The sequence below is a fragment of the Impatiens glandulifera genome, chromosome 5 (assembly GCF_907164915.1).
Source record: "Impatiens glandulifera chromosome 5, dImpGla2.1, whole genome shotgun sequence".
NCBI lineage: Eukaryota > Viridiplantae > Streptophyta > Magnoliopsida > Ericales > Balsaminaceae > Impatiens > Impatiens glandulifera.
Window position 1 is genome coordinate 45,289,310 of NC_061866.1, and position 20,114 is coordinate 45,309,423.

The 20,114-nt window shown below is 26.4% G+C and overlaps 1 long non-coding RNA gene across 1 annotated transcript; it reads left to right on the forward strand.

Annotated features, from left to right (window-relative positions):
• Positions 1–2,651: 2,651 nt before the first annotated feature.
• On the forward strand, positions 2,652–3,281 carry LOC124940493. The gene is made up of 3 exons (XR_007099470.1): positions 2,652–2,787; positions 2,872–2,996; positions 3,081–3,281. It is a non-coding gene; the product is annotated as an uncharacterized LOC124940493 (long non-coding RNA).
• The last annotated feature ends 16,833 nt before the right edge of the window (positions 3,282–20,114 follow it).

Below are 20,114 nucleotides of genomic sequence, written 5' to 3' on the forward strand. Positions count from 1 at the left end.
TTGATGAAAAAATACAACCAATCAAAGTATGTAAATACTATTAAGTTGAGATTCCATCCGTTTTTTGAAGTACTAGTGGGTTGAAAAATCACTTTTTTTAAAATGTATAAGTTAAGTCTACTCTATGAAACAAGTAGAGCCCGTAGATGTGATAAAAGTCAAACTATATTGACGAATGAGAGACGATGAGACAAGAAAGTGCTTTGGTTCCACGTAGTTTTAACTAGAAAAGGTGTGAAATAAAATTGACCGAGTATGTGATTCTCGATGAAGTTTCATTTAAAGTTGTCGAAGAAAAGGGGTTTGTGAGCTTATTACATGAAGCACAACCGAGGTTCAAGGTTCCTGATCGAAAAAGGGTTTGTAGGTATGGTTTTTGACTTATTCTTAGTTGAATTGGTTTTTTGTTTAAGTTAATATGTTTTTAGGTATCAAAGTTATATTGTACCGAAATTAAAATATACAGAAAACAATGTATACTAAAATCAAGGTAAGGTAAATATATGCATTTTTCTATACTAAAACTTTAGGTAATTTATAAGGTATGAATAAAAATTTAAGGTATACCGTATCCATCCACCCCTACCATTTTATGGCCCAAATTTTTAGTATATATAATATTATTTATATATTATAAAATATTTATTTTACCGTATAATATCATATTTATTTTTGTATAATATGTTAATTTTTTCTCTCTCCATATTATATATATTATTTTTTTCTTTTTCATATTATATATATAATCTAATAATATACTAATTTTTTCTCTCTCTATTCATAAGCTATTTATTATTTTTTTATACCATTTTTTTTATCCTTAGGTAGTGTTTGGTACCAGTATTAAGTATATGGTATAAATTGTAGAGGGGTATAAATTGTAAAGGGTATTAGAAGGTATAAATTATATAAGTTATTAGTGTTTGGATGGAAATATAAAATAAGTATAAATTATATATGTTTTATTATTGTGTGTTTTGGTTGGTGATATAAAAAATTAGTAAGAAGTATAAAAAGTCTATTTTACCCTTAAATTTATATAAATTATTTTAATATTTATCTTATAATTAGTTTGTATTATTAATTAAATTAAAATTTATAAAAATATAATATATAATTATGCATAAATGTATTTTAAAATAAATAATATTGTTACATGTTTTATCATATTTTATATATAATTTAACTTATATAATTATAAAATATTAATAATAAAAATTTTATAAAATAATATTTGAAATTAAAATGTATAATTATAATTAGTTTTAAAAATAAATTATATAAGTTGTATTAATTAATAATAATAATAATATTTCTTACAATTTATTATTATTATTATTATATTTTAAAATATAATAAAGAAATTAAAATTTTAATAATTTTATACTTTTAATTAACATTATTAATTATGTATATCATTTTTATATTTTTAATTAAAATTATTAATTATTATATTTAATTATGTAAAATTATAACTTTTAAATTCTTATACTTAAAAATAATATAATTTTTTATCGTATATATATTTATATATAAATTAAAAAAATCAAAAATCAAAAATTATGTAATTATTTATTATTATTATTTAAATTAAAAGAACGATATACAGTTAAATATAAATAAATATATACTTATACTTTATTATTATTATATTTTAAAATATAATAAAAAAATAAAATTTTATAAATATAAATGGTAGAAAAAGAATATTAATTTTTTTTAAAGTTTATACGGTCTTTGTAACTATTGTAACTATTATTAGTAGGTACTATTTTGTACCTGATTCAATATATAAATAATACTTCAATAATACTGTACATATAAATATTAATAATCCAAACAACTTTTATAATTTCCTCTAGATATAGTTATGCTATATCTACAGTTTTGTATATCATAACAAACGTAACCTTAATATATGCTCATTTTCTATCAATTTAAATTATAACATTTTATATCACTTAACCTTAATTATATTGTTTATAGTGTAGTCATCCTTTATATCTCAAATATTTTTTTTTATTATAAATATCACCTTTAAGTTTACAAAGATTGTGAAAATATACTTGGTTGCATTTTAATGCCTTTAAATTTATTTACATCACCTCTATCGGTTTGAGCAATTTGAACGATATGAAAAACTCTTTGAATTTTTATTCAATGTAAAATTCAAAAATGTTAGTGAAGATCAATTGTTGGAGTATTTTACTAAATTAGAAAAATTCTTAAAACACTGCCAACAAATGATGGTGATGAATTATTTAAAGAGTTTAGTAATTTGAATACAATGCTTCCAAATTATGGGAGGCATGTTGTGTTTCAAAAAACAAGTAGGATTTTTTTTTGAATTAAATAGTATTAGTTAATTGATATATTATTATGATATATTTTTTTGTTTATAACTTATTATAATAAAATTTTTAATATATATTTTGACATTTTTTTATATTAGTTACTATTGTTATATATTTATATTGTATATTTAATATATTTTTAATAAAATATATAATTATTGTATTTATTTTAGTTTTGTGGGCTACAAAAATTTGAATTTGCATTTGGGCCTCCCAACCTTCAGAATCGGCCCTGTTTATACCTAGGGTTTCTTATGTATTCTTAATAAAATGGGGTGTCCTAGAGAAACCTATCTCAAATCCCCTTCCAATGCCGCAGCCTCTCAAAATACAGCTTCTTCCCCATATAGATGAAATCATGTCCAAAACTAATACAATAGTTGATATCTATGATTGTTTATATAGGATAACAAGTAATGCTTCCGAAAGACTGGTGAGTCTCTCAAGAAATCATTTAGATTTCATTGTTGATTAAAATAAAGTTTTATTCTTTTTAATTTTATTCTGTGTCCTGCAGGGTTACTTCCCAGCACTATTTTGTCTCCTAGCATCTTTGAAAGTTAAAGTGCTTGTGCCAACTGCTACAGAAGCCAAATCTGTTTGACAAACAAATTTGGTTTTGTTGAGATGTCCGACATTGAGGTTTGTTTTATTTTTTCTGTCATTCAAATCATATTCTACAATTCTCTCTAATCTTTTGGATTTTTTTTATTATATGATGTGCAGGAAGAACAGTACAGAAAACAATATCATCTGTTGTTCTTCCAAGGGATTAGGATGCTTCACAAGCCCGTTATGGAGGAGAATGTAGTATAGGGGTGCAATTTTTTATTCTGTACATAATTTAAGCTCTGAGAGTTGTCTGGTAGATCTATTATGTAATGTGTTATTTTTAAATAATTGAGAATGTGTAACCCATGAAATGAAATGAGTTTTTGGTAATTTTAATATATATTTTTGTTATTTGAATGCTTATAATATTTGGCTCAATTTTGATTAAATTATTGGTGAATTGGTTCAAGTTTAATTGAGTATTAAGAGTTTTAGTTTTAAAAACAGTTTATATTGGTATTTTAATGTATAAAATGAACTTTTGTTTCTTTTGAATTTGATAGTTTTAAAACTTATGTAACAACTTATTTGAATGAAACTCTATTACAGTTATATATTTTTTCTTGGAATTGGGCTTCCTACTTTTTAGTTGTCCAAACATAACATTATTTTTAGATAAAATTAATATTAATATTTTGGTACTAAAACTCTCATTTGGTGTGTAAAAAATCACTCAAATATAACAAGACTAAGATATGACAATAATTTTTGCAATGTGTTTGTGTTTTATGATTGTAAATAGAAATAGTGAATTTATTTGTATTGTTAATCAATTCACAACTATACTATTGTGAAATTTGCGGATCAAACATTATGCACATATTTTTTATCTTCTTTCCAAATCATCACAATGTGGTATGGTATTTTGTTGATTATCATTTCTTTTCAAATCATCATATTTTTAGTGACACGTATTTTGCTGGCTATCACTCTTTCGGACATTTTCAGATTTAGACTTTTATGTATTTACGAGTTTATGTTATTACGGAAGAAAGAGTAATCTACTTTATGTTTTTCTTGCGGATCTCTTTTGCACGAGTTTGGTTTCTCTGTTTTGATCAGTTGATGAAAGTTAAGTATCAAATAATTTTTCATTGGAAAGAAAATCCAGAGTTATAAGATTCAAATACAATGTAATAAGCATAAGTGCTAGAGTCTATGTTTATGATTGCTTATATAAATAAGCCTACTGATACTATTAATAATTCCAACAAGGATTAGTCTAGAGTTTGAGATAAAATATAAACAAATTAACTGAAATATTATTACAAAGTTAACACTTAAATTTATTTATATCTACATAAATTGGACTAAGAAGCTGACTATTTATATTTTAAGCATTCCAAAAGCAATCTCAAAAACAATACTGAAAACTGTTAAGAGTTTTTCTTAGCCCACGAGGAAAATTCCAACAAATAGGTCCATCTTGGACCCTTCTTAATAAACTTATTTGAGAGCAAGATAAATGAAGAGTATTTTAGAAAAAAATTTAGCAAGAGAAATAGAGATAAAAAGCAAGAAAGAAAAGAGAGAAAACTTCAAATTTCGGAGGTACTGTTCATTCCGAACCAGTCTTAGTATTTTTCGCCGGAGTTCGTTGGATCGTCCTAATGTTTGGACAACATCTTCACAACTTCTGGACCAACATTCTGAACGGTGGAGATTGGATTCTGAGGTTCGGAGGTCGGAGTTTCGTTGCCGGAACAGTAGCAGTTATTTCGGTGATATTCTTCCTTTCTTGTTAATTTGATTGTTTCCATATTCCTTGATGTGCATGTTTGCAAGGGTATGCTTAATTTTTTATGCTTCTAGTACTGTCTAGAGAAAACTTTGTATTGCTCTCTTGTCGGTGGTAGTGGATTTTAAACGGCACTAGGTGTCCCGTGATTTGGACTCATTGAGGGTTTTCCACGCTAAAATTTTGTGTTGTTTGTGTGTGTGCTTGCTTGGTGTGTTACTCATTGTTGTAGGGGATGTGTTGATTGCATTTGTGCATACCTATTTGTTAGCTTCCTCATAGGTTTAAACAGTTTGGGAAAGTGTTGTCAAACAAAAGTTAAATTCCGAATTTTGTTGTATACCACTTTGATGAGAAATGCATCACAATGATAAACAACAAAATACGGAATTTAATCTTCGTTTGACAACATTTTCCCAAACCGTTTAAACATGTGAGGAGGTAAAAAATAGGTATGCACAAAATGCAATCAACACAGCCCCTAAAACAGTGAGTAACACACCAAGCAAACACACACACAAACAACACAAAATTTTAGCATGGAAAACCCCTTAATGGGTTAAAAACCACGGGACATCTAGTGCCGCTTAAAGTCCACTACCACCGGCAAAAGAGCAATGCAAAGTTTTCTCTAGAAAATACTAGAGGAATACAAATTCATCATACCCTTGGAAACATGCACATCAAGGAATATGGAAATAATCAAAGAACAACAAAGGAAGAATATCACTGAAATTACTACTACTGTTCCGGCAACGAAACCCCGACCTCCGGACCTCAAAATCCGATCTTCACCGGTTGGCACAAAAATTAGGACGATCCAACGGTACAAACTCTGGCGATCATCAAAACACTAAGACTAGTTGAAAATGAACAGTAACTCCGAAACTTGAAGTTTTCTCTCTTTTCTTTCTTGCTTTTTCTCTCTATTTCTCTTGCTAAAATTTTGCTAAAAACTATTTATTTATCTTGCTCCCAAATAAGTCTATTAAGAAGGGTCCAAGATGGGCCTATTTGCTAGGTTTTTCCTCATGGGCTAAGGAAAACAAAAAACCCAAAAAATCTCTCCCTTTTCCTGACTACGAGGATGAGTTCGCCATCACGACAATCGAACAACACACCTTCAACTTTTCCATTGCCTTGCCAATGTCTTTGTCAAAAAAAAATGTGAGTGAAATGCTTTTTATCTGTTGAAATTGTTAGAAATCTTGTCTTGAAAAATTACAGAAATATATATATAAACGATGTTACAAACAAATTAAATAAATACAATGTTACAAAGAACGAAATCACCAGATAAAATGTTGATTCGAGGCATGTGCTTAGCACATTTCCCTTAAAACAGTTCCATCGTCTCCCGTTTGTGCTGGAGCTTATCGCGGATGGCTGTCTCCCAGGGTACAACGAATCCTGTAGTGATTCTGCACTAAAATCACTACTCATCGAACTTGATCAGCGTACCTGAACTATCACCGGGTTTCAACGGAAATATCGAGCAAAGAACTCGAAGAACATTCACAAAACAAGAAGAGGGCTTTTGGAATTCTAGAGTGAGAAAAATATAAGATGATTTGAATGATGTGAAATGAATAATGAATGGGTATATATTGTTGAGAATTAAACCTTCAAATAAAACCATCCAAACGTTTATTAGCAATAAATATTGCTCATTCATTTGTTAATTAGTCCATAACTAATTAACATCGTTGCCTATACGTTAATTTGTTGAAATACAATGTTAGACATTCAATCCTAGCAAATTGAAGAGTCTAAACGTTAGCCAATTGATAGGCAATTAAAGTTAAATGTTTATCATAACATTATACTTTAATTTTCTAATTAGGCATTAAATATTAATTAAATAATTAATATTTAATTGTAGTTTGGATTAAATTCACCGTTAATTCACGTTTGAATTTGTGTAAATTTTATTTGATTTTATTTATTCACAATCTTATTTCCATTTATTAATGGAATTAGCTTAATTCCAACAATCCCCCACATTAATGGAAATTGAAAGATTAACCCGGTGAAAGGTTCAACAGTTGAATTCTACATAGGATAGGTAGGTGTAACCTTTGAACCTTCCCTTGTGAAAGCATATAACTTTACTAGCTGATTAGTAGACTCGATGTCCTTGAACTATTCTGCCTTTTGTGTAAACGATTACACACTTTCACATAGAATTCTCCCTGATACATGTCAAGCTCTCATGGTTGTGTCCGTTTTGGCCATGGAACACGCGCCTAGTTCTGTGAGAGGGTCTAGAATTGAGCCGTGCAATTCCTTCAAAGCGGCCCCACTTCTCCCTCACATAGGTGATCTTTTTGTTCACAAAGAATCATTAAAAGCGATATGCTTATCCTCGTCAAAATATATATTGTTTCATTATAGGATTAATCCTCAACAATAACTTTCCAAGTCAGTACAATTAGGTTGTCCCATTGAACCTAGTTCTTGGGATCTCCAGTCTGCATAGGTTGGGTTTTCCTTCATACCAACTTATAGTAGGCTAATGTCTCAAAAGACTCCAAACTATCTCTCTATTCAATAATCTGATTAGTGGATCCACAATGTTATCTTTGACTTACATAGTCAAATTTGATAACTCCATTAGAGAGTATAGTCTAATGACATTATGTCTAAGACGTGTATGTCTAGACTTGTCACTGACTCTAAGCTTGTCCAATTTCTAATTACTATCATAATAATTAGAAATTTATGTTGGTACATTCTTAGTTAACCTTGGAACATCTTCTAATAAGAAGCATAGTCATTCGTACATGCTTATCATTTAATTTTTTTTTTTTATGAAAACATTGTTTACTTGGCTAACTAGTAGACAAAATGTCTTTGAACTATTCTGCCTTCGTGTAAACGATTATATATTTTACATAAAAATATTTTATTTTTCGACATAAATCAAAAATATAGATTATAACGTTTAATCTATTCATCATAAGTTTCTTAGAAGATTTCCATACGTAGATTGCACTTCTAAGTGTAAACATATTCACTTTAAGACGTAAAGTCTTTCATTTAATAATATCAATATATCATTTGATAACAACATGATATTTCGTTCAGTGCAATTCATATCCTTTATGGATTTAATCATTTTTATCGTAATTTTCAACGATAAAAATATCATACAAAAGACACGTAATGAAATAATTTTCATTGTCTTCATGCTATATATAATTGTCACATCCACTTTTTTAATAAAAATATGATCAAATTTCATATCATTATTATAAAATTTGTTATAAGTCATATCAAGACTTTATAAACTTTCCTTTTCATTTATTTCATAAAATCCTTTTGAAGACATTGGTTCTTCAAAGTTTTATGTAAATAATGTCAAAATATGACACGTTTCTTGATTTCAAAATCCTCAAATCTAAAATATCGATTTGAACACCAACTCAGCAAATATAAACAAGACATTTTCTTGTTATTTTCTTTCTTTTTTTGTAAAGTTGCGCAACTTTATCTTTTATAGAGAACATATTTCTCTAACAATAAATTATCTTTTTATTTATCATAATATACACAATTATTTTTGTGTTATAATCAATAAAAATATTTGCCCCCACATTCGTGTTGGTACCATTTTTTAAATCACACACTTATATGATTTAAATCAATGATTTTCTAATCAAGAAATTGTCACACAATTCTTTTACAAATTTCTTTTGTTATACTTATCATACAATGAATAAGATAACTATATCATAAATATTTAATTGAATAAAATATAATTTCTATACAAGAGATTAGAATGTTTATTCATATATAAATCATTCTTCACATAATCTCTACATAAGAAATTAAAATATTTAATCAATTAAAATATTTATTTCAACACTTAATTTCTATAAAAGAAATTAGAATATTTAATCAAATAAATATTCACCATATCACATGATTTATACAAAATAAATCATAATGTTTCAAGCATCTTTGACCGAAGTCGCTTAAACATTTATTTCCGGTTGCACGTTTGCATCCCGGAATATCGGCACGTTTGCCACATTATTCTCAAATCAAACAATACTTTGCTTGTAATTATTTGATTTCAAAATTATCAAATATATTTAAACCAAAATTAATATATCCATATATATGATATTATATATTATTCTTCTTTCATTTTAGTCACCACGATGACAAAAACAACTATAATATATATATATATATATAGTCAATAACATAGAAACGTAATCAGATAAATAATATGTCATATATATTCTTACACAAATATATATACAACTTCATTTATCATTAAAAATACCGTTTAAAAAATACATAATAATTAATTAGAATATTAATTATTACACTTAATTAGAATGTTGATCATTTATCTTTAATCGAATATAAAACTAACTAATTATAAAAATAAATATTCATGTCATCAATTATTCGTTTCTTAATTAACTAGATGACCTTTAACATTCTATAACAATTTTTTTTTTTTTGCCAATTAAAGAACACATGATTTGTGACAAATTTCAAAATTATCTATTAAAATAAAAATAGATAAAAAATAAATCTTAATTTATATATATATATAAAAATTTCTAGATAATCATACTTATTATGAATAACATGAATCATCATATTATTAGCTAATATGCATGATTTATATTAATAATCAATTAGCACATAATCAAATATATTTCATATATTAATCGAAGCACTTACATTGCCATGTTTTGAACAATAATCGGCGTGAAGCGACTATGCATGCTCAAAATAAATCTTAGTAGATTGTTCTCACCGAGACAATTTTTGCGAAGAAAATTTCGACTAACATAGTCATGTCTCTTTAAATGCATGATTAGAATAAGTTCTAAAACAAATAACTTATTTAATCTCATTATACATATGACCTTCATTTTCTGTCATTATGAATCACATAATTTCTATAGTGCCCCCATTTCATTTCATTTAATAATTTTTACACAAGAAATTATAATGATTTTCACATCAATGACTCAAGTCTGATTTCTATAAAGAAATCATTAACTACCTCATTCATCTCCAACATTAATGGATAGAGTCATTTTAACGAGTCTGATTTCTACCAAGAAATCATTGACTACACATTCAACTCATAATTTATACACAAGAAATTGAAATGGTTTTAATATCAATGACTAAAGTCATTTTAACAAATCTGATTTCTATAAAAAGAAATCATTGACTACCCCCATTCAACTCATAATTTCTACAAAAGAAATTGGAATGGTTTCAACATAAATGACTAGTGTCATTTTATAACACATCAGATTTCTATGAAAGAAATCATTGGCTCCATTCATCTAATAATTTCTATACAAGAAATTTGAATGGTTCCACCGTAAATGACTAGTGTCATTTTATCACGTCCGATTTCTATAAAAAAGATCAACGTAAATGACTAATGTCATTTTATCACGTCTGATTTCTACAAAAGAAATCATCTTATCAGTTGGATTTGAACAGGGGACCTCCCTTCCATCACGCACCATTACGTCTGAACTTTGAACCACTACACCAATGCGCCATTTCATTGTTGTACCGCTTTTATGACCTTTTGTCTTCTTTTTAGAGAAACTTAATTTTCTCTTCTTTTTGACTTAAACTCTGTCAAACAATATATACCCATTTAAAACCATAACTTATTACCATAATAAAATGTAATATATAAAACAATGTATAAATAAAGATATCATCTCTCTTTATTTATTAAATCATCCTACCATATTCTTATTAATTATATTGTTTAATTAAAAAGAAGGTATATATTATAATTAATTATTTTAAAACTGAAACCATATGTTTCAATTATAATTAATTTTAACACCATAAATTTTATAAAAATTGAAAGTTAACATATTAGTTACTTTCTTATTTTCATTCATTATTATTAATAATTTTAATAACCAAACAAATCTTTAAATAAGACTAGAACAAATTAAATTATTGTGTTCTAATTTATTTTCTATATAACATTTGTATAATGAATATACAAATTAATGTTTCTTGAGAAAATTTTCCTATCAAAATATATTAGCTTATAAAACTAAGCTTTAACAGCATAAAAACATATGTGTTAATAATCAAACATATTTATATGTAATAAAGACTTATCTTTATTTGTTGATTCCTTAAGATGAATCTTTTTCATTTTTTTTTTGAAATGAACATCATCTCTTCCGCAACACCGCGACTCGTATTTCTGAAACATCAAAGACAAAAAATATATTCGATGGTGCAAGCTCTTAAATAGCTTAGCACAAAGAACCTGTTTTAAGATTGTTAGAAATCTTGTCTTGAAAAATTACAGAAATATATATATAAACGATGTTACAAACAAATTAAATAAATACAATGTTACAAAGAACGAAATCACCAGATAAAATGTTGATTCGAGGCATGTGCTTAGCACATTTCCCTTAAAACAGTTCCATCGTCTCCCGTTTGTGCTGGAGCTTATCGCGGATGGCTGTCTCCCAGGGTACAACGAATCCTGTAGTGATTCTGCACTAAAATCACTACTCATCGAACTTGATCAGCGTACCTGAACTATCACCGGGTTTCAACGGAAATATCGAGCAAAGAACTCGAAGAACATTCACAAAACAAGAAGAGGGCTTTTGGAATTCTAGAGTGAGAAAAATATAAGATGATTTGAATGATGTGAAATGAATAATGAATGGGTATATATTGTTGAGAATTAAACCTTCAAATAAAACCATCCAAACGTTTATTAGCAATAAATATTGCTCATTCATTTGTTAATTAGTCCATAACTAATTAACATCGTTGCCTATACGTTAATTTGTTGAAATACAATGTTAGACATTCAATCCTAGCAAATTGAAGAGTCTAAACGTTAGCCAATTGATAGGCAATTAAAGTTAAATGTTTATCATAACATTATACTTTAATTTTCTAATTAGGCATTAAATATTAATTAAATAATTAATATTTAATTGTAGTTTGGATTAAATTCACCGTTAATTCACGTTTGAATTTGTGTGAATTTTATTTGATTTTATTTATTCACAATCTTATTTCCATTTATTAATGGAATTAGCTTAATTCCAACAGAAATTACAACATATATTGGGTTTAAGGAGTGACATTTGAACCAAGACCAAAAAAAACTTTTTCCTCTTTCAGAACCACTCTACTATTATAAAGGTCAATAAATTTAACGAAATATAATTGTTTTTTTTATCTAGCCCATGGTACAAGTATAGTTTAGTTTAAATTTTAAAAACTAAAATGTATAGAATTTATTATTGCATTTTGTTTGTAGAAAAAACCTGAAACAAAGGCATAGTATTGTTAATCTTGCTCATCATACAGTAAGAAATTTGTGGAAAGTACAATATAAACATATTTTCAAATCATCACATTATTTTAGTGTTACGATATTTATTGGTTCTCATTATTTTCTATATGAGCCAATCTAGAACTTTGTGGGTTATAAATCCCGAATAAATGAAAAAGTTCCAACGCATTTTTGTTTGAAAATTAGCCTCGAGATTCTAATTTTATATATCATTTTCTCTTGTGATCAAATGCGTTATAATGTTTCTGATTACTCTACTATATATTTAACTAAGAGAGAAAAGTTGTGTAATCATAGCCTACAACTCTACTATATATTTAACTAAGAGAGAAAAGTTGTGTAATCATAGCCTACAACTATCTTACAGGAGATATGATGAAAATGAAAAGGGCTCATGTAGTTTTGACTTTAAAATAGTTAGTCACTCGGTTTTCTCCATGAGAAATGATAATAATAGTATGCTGTTAACTAAATCTTTAATCCTTAAGTCTATAATCTATATACTCTATGTCGATAAATTGAGATAAACTGTAATTGCGGAAACGTACCTGGATCTTGAATGAAGAACGGTCCATTAAGCCATTCTTCGTTATTCTATTCTTCTTGATCTTGGATCTTCTCTTGATCTTGGATCTTCTTGTTCTGGATCTGGACCTGGATTGTAATGTCTGATGTGGGTGGGGTTTAAGTCTTCCAACCCTATATTGATAGCCCTTCTTTTGTGTTCTTGAGAGATGAACATAAACCTTATTGTTCGATGAGAGAAACAAATCGGTAGGCTATCTATATGGGTTGGGGACCTAGCCCTAATATACCCATTTATTATTCGGCCCATCAACGAAATAATGAATGGTATTTCTGCTTCTACACAAATATGTCCCCATACTTATTATAGATGTCTAAATAAGCCCATAACCTTTATACTTTAATAGATCACTTTATTTGGGCTTTAATCTTTATTATGATAACAACTAATATACAATTATTAAATAATATATGTACCCAAATATTGGAAATAATACCAACAATCTCCCACTTGGGTCATATAATATTTCCTTCAATTGTATATTATAACCTTAAGAGCTCAAAATATTGTTATCATTACAAATACATCTATATCAATCTCGTCCATCAATTATAACAACATAGGATTAACGCGGTTTTTGTTACATTAATTCGTAACTAAACGCTCAATAGTCACATATGTCAATACAATCAAATGACATAGATTAAACATGGGTGTGTAGTGTGGATTAACATGTAGTGTGATCTTTAACATGTCTAATACCAACTGGTCCTCCTTTATTCCTTATAGAGATCAATCTGAATAACTTTAAAATCTTGATTTTCTTTAAAAACTAAATCTTTAATTTCTTTAGAAACTAATTTTTAATGTGCACATAAATTCCAAATTGTATTTATACAAGCATCACAATACAAACTCCCACTAAAACTGTATATCATCTAAATATGTAATATCCATATGAACAATATGTTCATGAAAGACCTCGGATAACAAATATTTAGAGAACGGATCCGTAATTTTAGAGTTTGTCCAAATATGCTCAATAGATAAATAAACATTCTGAATTCTTTATTTTCTAAATAGTTCGACTTAGTCAAACTCATATTACTATTAAAGTAAAAGAACTGCAAATTATTGTCACGTAATAACTTTAGTGGTCTTTCTATATCATCCATAATTTGCAACCTCGTGACAAAATTTTGCAGTCAAATTCTTTAATTGAATGTCACAAAACACCTAATAAATTTTGCCATCATGTCGAAATAATTCTAGTGTCTGTTTAACACTCTTACAAGAATTAATTCTTTAAACTAATAATTAAACTAAAAGTATGTGGCACGAATTTCCGACTGTTTTGGTATCTAAAAAAAAATCGAATCAAAATACCAAATGATCTCTATCCGATTCGATTTCACTATATGAGTATGTAATGTTTTGTTCTTAAAATATCACATTAGTTGTTTGGTTGCTTTCTTAATGATCCAAACCAGGATCCTTCAAATATTTGTCCAACATCATAAATGTACTTAATTTCTTGATTCATATAATTTAGAACATACATTAAACTCTTGTTTAAGGAGTATTATGCATATATATTTATTTTCAAGGCTAATCTTGAAGTACTTATGAGACTAAATTTATCTCTAGATCTTTCAAAATATTCAATAATTAACATCTAGAAATTCTTTAGTCTAGTTTATTTTCTTTAGACCTATAAGGCCTGACCTTAACTGGACAACCCCAAAAGAATTTACTAGTTGTTTTAGTTGAATCTTTATTCCATATATAAGTTGTAATTCTTAACTCTTCCTTCCAAATGAATCAATTACATGAAGATATTCCATAAATGTTTGTTTCCAAATAAAAAAGTATCTAAAGTAATTCTTTATTTCTTCATTTTTAATATGAATTGTCAATTCCCACGCCGATGTTTCTTTCACCATCAATTGACTTTTGACAATTAACTCAACCGTACATCAACACATTTACTTTAGTAATACTGAAGTTACCATTAAATGTGTATGAGTACTGAAGTTAAATTACTCTTAGAACAAACAAAACAAACTATAATATGTATTCTTTTATGCACCACTTTCTTTAGTAATTTTCTTTTAGGTGCAATATATGCAATTCTTATAACTTCATTTCTTTATTATGTATTAAGGTATTTGCTAAGTGAACACTATTTATGTTTTTTTTTGTTTCAATCTTTTATTTTTCTTACACACAATTGATGTGAGTTCATATAGAGACTATGTCTCCCTTTAGACAATTACAATTCACATCAATTAACTTAAGTGTAAATAAGAAAATCCAAATTAGATGCATGAGAATACATTATTGTAACTCTGACTTTAATGCATTACTTTTGAAACAAAATAAAACATATATTATTTATGAAATCTTTATTCTAATAATACCCTTAGCAATTTTAACCCTTTTAGATATAATTCTTAAAAATACAACAAATTCTAAATATGTCTTAAAAATTATATCATATAAAATGAACTTAAGATGTTGACAAGAAAAATAATCCGTATAAGCAGAAGTGTTAACTTGATTAGATAACAAAACAAATGAACAACCATACTCACAAAATTTAATAATCACATAAATTCAAAATAATGGTACGTCTCATCATAAGATACCAAACGCAACATTAATATTTAGTCTTTGGACATTAAATATTAACTTGCAAACGATACTCTTTTATAGTAATCAAATATTAACAATAAGTCCTGTCAAACAATTGGTTATCTTTGGATATTCCAATTATTCACATGGCCCACCGAATAATTGTTTCATATTTATTACCACATGTGCATAATGTTATTCTGACCAATTATTTATCTTCCTTTGGGCCGATTAAATAACCGCATGAAATACATACACACTACCTTCTTAATTTATAAAACATATTAACCTTCACAAGAGAGCCTACTTTGGTAGGATGTTGCTTCAATTAATTGATTTAATAAATTAATAAATTATGTACATACTTTAAGTGTGTAACTCGACCAATTATTAAACTTCCTTTTGTCCGATTAATAATCGCATAGTTACAAATACAACCGTCTTAATCTTATAAAACAAATATGTTCTATAAATTAATAATTTGTACATTATTTAAATTTGCAATCCGACCAATTATTAACCTTCCTTTGGGCCGATTAACAACCGCATAATTACAAATTTAAGTGGGCCTAAAATTGTACCAAATTTTGAATGTGTTATTAATACCGAAAATCTGAATGTTGTTTTATTTATCAAAATTGCATAAATTCCATATGTGTTACACAAAACAAATAATTGTGATTTACTAATCACTCAATTATTTCTTAATATCAATCAACACAATATATACATAAAGACCAAAATATGTATATATATTCGAATGTGTAATATAACATGATTGATTATTCATCCAAATATAATAACAATAATAAATAATTAAATAATCAATTACACAAATTACCTAAAATTCTAAATTTATCAATTATTAGGTTAATTGATTTCTTTAATTCTTGATAAATAACTTATTGATATTTATTTATTCTTTAATTGTAAATTATTATTAATAATAAAATAATAATAATTCTTTAGTTTCTTTCTATTTATTCTTGATTTTTTCTTAATTTCTGAATACATTCATATAAATTATCAATACATTAATTAACTCATAAATTAATATTCATCCGTTTTTTTTATACTAATTCATTAAATATATTACAAAATTTAATGTAATCAATATTTATAAAATATTATAAATATGTGAAGTAAACATGTATATTTTTCTTTAATTCTCAAATCATAATGTATATACACATACATCATAAGTTTATATATTAAATTTCATAATTCTTAATTTTAATTTTCATAAAATATTTTAACTTTATTCTTAATTATATATTAATGTATTAATATATTAATACTTCAGTATAAATATTATTTAATCATTAATTAATTAAAATAATTATTATCAATGTTTTAATTCCTTAAATTAATTATAATAATTAATTATTATTATAATTAATAAATTCCTTAAATTCCTTACATAATTATATAATTAGAATAATAATAAATTATTATTCTAAAATTCAAAATTCCTTAATTAATTCAGTTAAAATTCTTTATAATTATTATTAAATTCATATATAATTCAATTCTGAATATATATCAAAATATATATATAACTGAAATATATATAATATATTAATTAATATCTCATTAATTATCTAATTAATAATAATTAATAATATATAGATATTAATTTGACCAATTCTTTAAAAAAAATTCAACTTCTTTACCATATATTTCTCTCACATAAATTAAGGTTATTAATTTGAATTATTATTTTCAAATTAATAATTAAATACAATTCTTGAAATAAAACTTTTTCATCTTCTTTATTCTTTATGATTCTAAAACCGTTTAATCTTTATGATTACTGAAAAATCGGTTTAGATGTCTAGAGTCTTTAATTCTTTACTATAACATATACATCAAAATAATTTATTGTTTATAATTCAGTAAATAAAAACATATTAGATCAAAAACATTTATAAATGTCTATTCATATTCTTTAATTAATAAGAATTATATAACCTCAAATCAAATATATATATATATATATATAATAGAATTAAAACTTATTCTTAATTATCTCACATTTTATTTTATACATAATATTTAGTCTTAACACTAACTTAAGTGAGAATCAAAAATAAAACAAAATTAAAACTGTTCAACTTCCTTATCCTTAAAATGAACATTCAATTCAATTTATTCAATTTCTATTCTGAATCTGTTTATACAGAAATTTAATTGTTATTCATAATCTTGTTAACCAAATTCAACAATCTATCTTTATCCTTATTAAATCTCAATAAATCGACATAAAGAGGCTCTCTGATACCACTTGTTAGAATCTTTAGTCTAAATCTTTAATCCTTAAGTCTATAATCTATATACTCTATGTCGATAAATTGAGATAAACTGTAATTGCGGAAACGTACCTGGAACTTGAATGAAGAACGGTCCATTAAGCCATTCTTCGTTATTCTATTTTTCTTGATCTTGGATCTTCTCTTGATCTGGACCTGGATTGTAATGTCTGATGTGGGTGGGGTTTAAGTCTTCCAACCCTATATTGATAGCCCTTTTTTTGTGTTCTTGAGAGATGAACATAAACCTTATTGTTCGATGAGAGAAACAAATCGGTAGGCTATCTATATGGGTTGGGGACCTAGCCCATTATTCGGCCCATCAACGAAATAATGAATGGTATTTCTGCTTCTACACAAATATGTCCCCATACTTATTATAGATGTCTAAATAAGCCCATAACCTTTATACTTTAATAGATCACTTTATTTGGGCTTTAATCTTCATTATGATAACAACTAATATACAATTATTAAATAATATATGTACCTAAATATTGGAAATAATTCTAACACAACTATCTTACAGGATATATGATGAAAATGAAAAGGGCTTAATTATGTAGTTTTGACTTTAAAATAGTTAGTCACTCGATATTCTCCATGAGAAATGATAATAATAGTAATGTTGTTTACAAAAATGCAAATAAGATAGTCTAAGTTGGTTTGGTGTTTAATTACACTCTAAAAAGAGCATCGCATAAGTGTATCACAAAATGGATATATCTCGTCTTCGAGTTGAAGCTCAAATTACGGTAAAAAGCTACTTTTGTTCAATTTATATATATATTTTTGTCAATGTTCTCCGTCTTAAAACTTCACGTTAGGCCATTAATGATGTCAAACTCCCCAAAACAATTTTATAGACAAACATATGAAATATTCTCTGTCCAAATTTGAGATGATTTGGATCATTATTCTATCAAATCATTGTTAAGTTTATAAAAAAAACTAACTAAAATTGTTTGAAAAGTTTTTGCTTAAGATTTTATCATTGAAATATTTTGGTCGAAAAACGGCTGAGTCACAACCGAGGCGAGCGATGAACTTCTACCTCCGGGCCCTGAAGTACAGGGCCGTCCCGACAACCAAGACCACATTATTGGTTGCTAGTACCACATAAGCCAAATTGGCTATAGCAAAGTCCAAGGTCACAACCACAGTTTTATGCCACGGCAAGAGTAACGGCGGTAAAAAGAACTACACGTATTATTATTAGCTTCGTTAGAATGCTTATGATAATTGATCAGGCTTGAGAAGTTTATATATAGTGCTAACATTTTATTTATTTCAATAAGATAAGTGTTAGTTTATTTATTCCTATAGTACTATAGGAATTAATATTAACAATTGATTGTCCCTGGTTTATATTAATTCTGTCACATCACATTTATTCTACAGTTATGCTTAGGGATGACAATGGGTACTTGTATATCCGATATCCGTGGGTACCCGATGATCGGGGTCGGAGATGGGGAGTGAAAAATGATATCCGATCGGGTTCGGGATCGGGGATGGGGAGTGTTGGAACCCAAACTCGATACCCGATATCCGAATATATTAAATATTAATATATATTAATAAAATTTAAGTGACTTATCAAATTCCAACTATTAACTAATTAACTATTATTAAATAAATATATTAATTATTTTATCGTTACTCTTAAGTCTTAACATCATTTCCCACATACATCATGCATGCTTAACATATTTCATTCATTTGTAATAAATGTTTCCCTCTCATATATCTCCATTCAACCTTACTTCAAGAGTTCAAGTCTTCAACTTCTATCTTCTTCAACTTCTTCTTCAACATAAGTTACATAGCTATACAAGTAAGTAATGTTTTCAGTGTTTTAACCGCAACAAAGTTGATTTTTTATGTAAGATCTACATGACTACACGTCTACAACACAAGTAGGTAAGTAATTATTTTAATTATTTATAGACTTTTTATTTAATATGTGGAATCTCTTCAATACTATTGATATATACGACAAAGATTTAGGCATACTTTCATTATATATAATATGTCTATCATTTATTTGACTCAGATTAAATAAACAACATCAAACATTATAGAAATTTATCCAAGTGTTAGATGGATTTTCACAACTAACAAACTAAGGTTCTAAATTATAATAGATTATTAATATTATTAAATATATTTTATGAAATAATTTATAATTTAATAAAGTAATACAATAAATAAATTTATTTTTATAAAGGCAAAAATAAAGGGTCAAAAGAGTTTTTTTAAGAAATATTAAAAGTTCTTTATATTTAATTCAATATATTAGTTTTAAAATAAAATAGTTTTTTTTTTAAATATTATGTTTAACTATATTTAGAGAATAATAGTTCAACATATCAGTTATTTATTTTTATAAATATTTTTGGAAAAATATTAATATATAAGACCAAGTAAAAGAATCATATTAATCCTTATTTTCTAAGTAATTAATTGTTTGTCAAAAATTTGAGGTATGTTATTAGTCTATTTTGTATTTTTTATAATGATTGTTTTTTATTTATTTTGTAGGTTGTAATTAAATGTGCTGAAGAAGTCTATTCAAGAAGGATGTTTTTTGTGA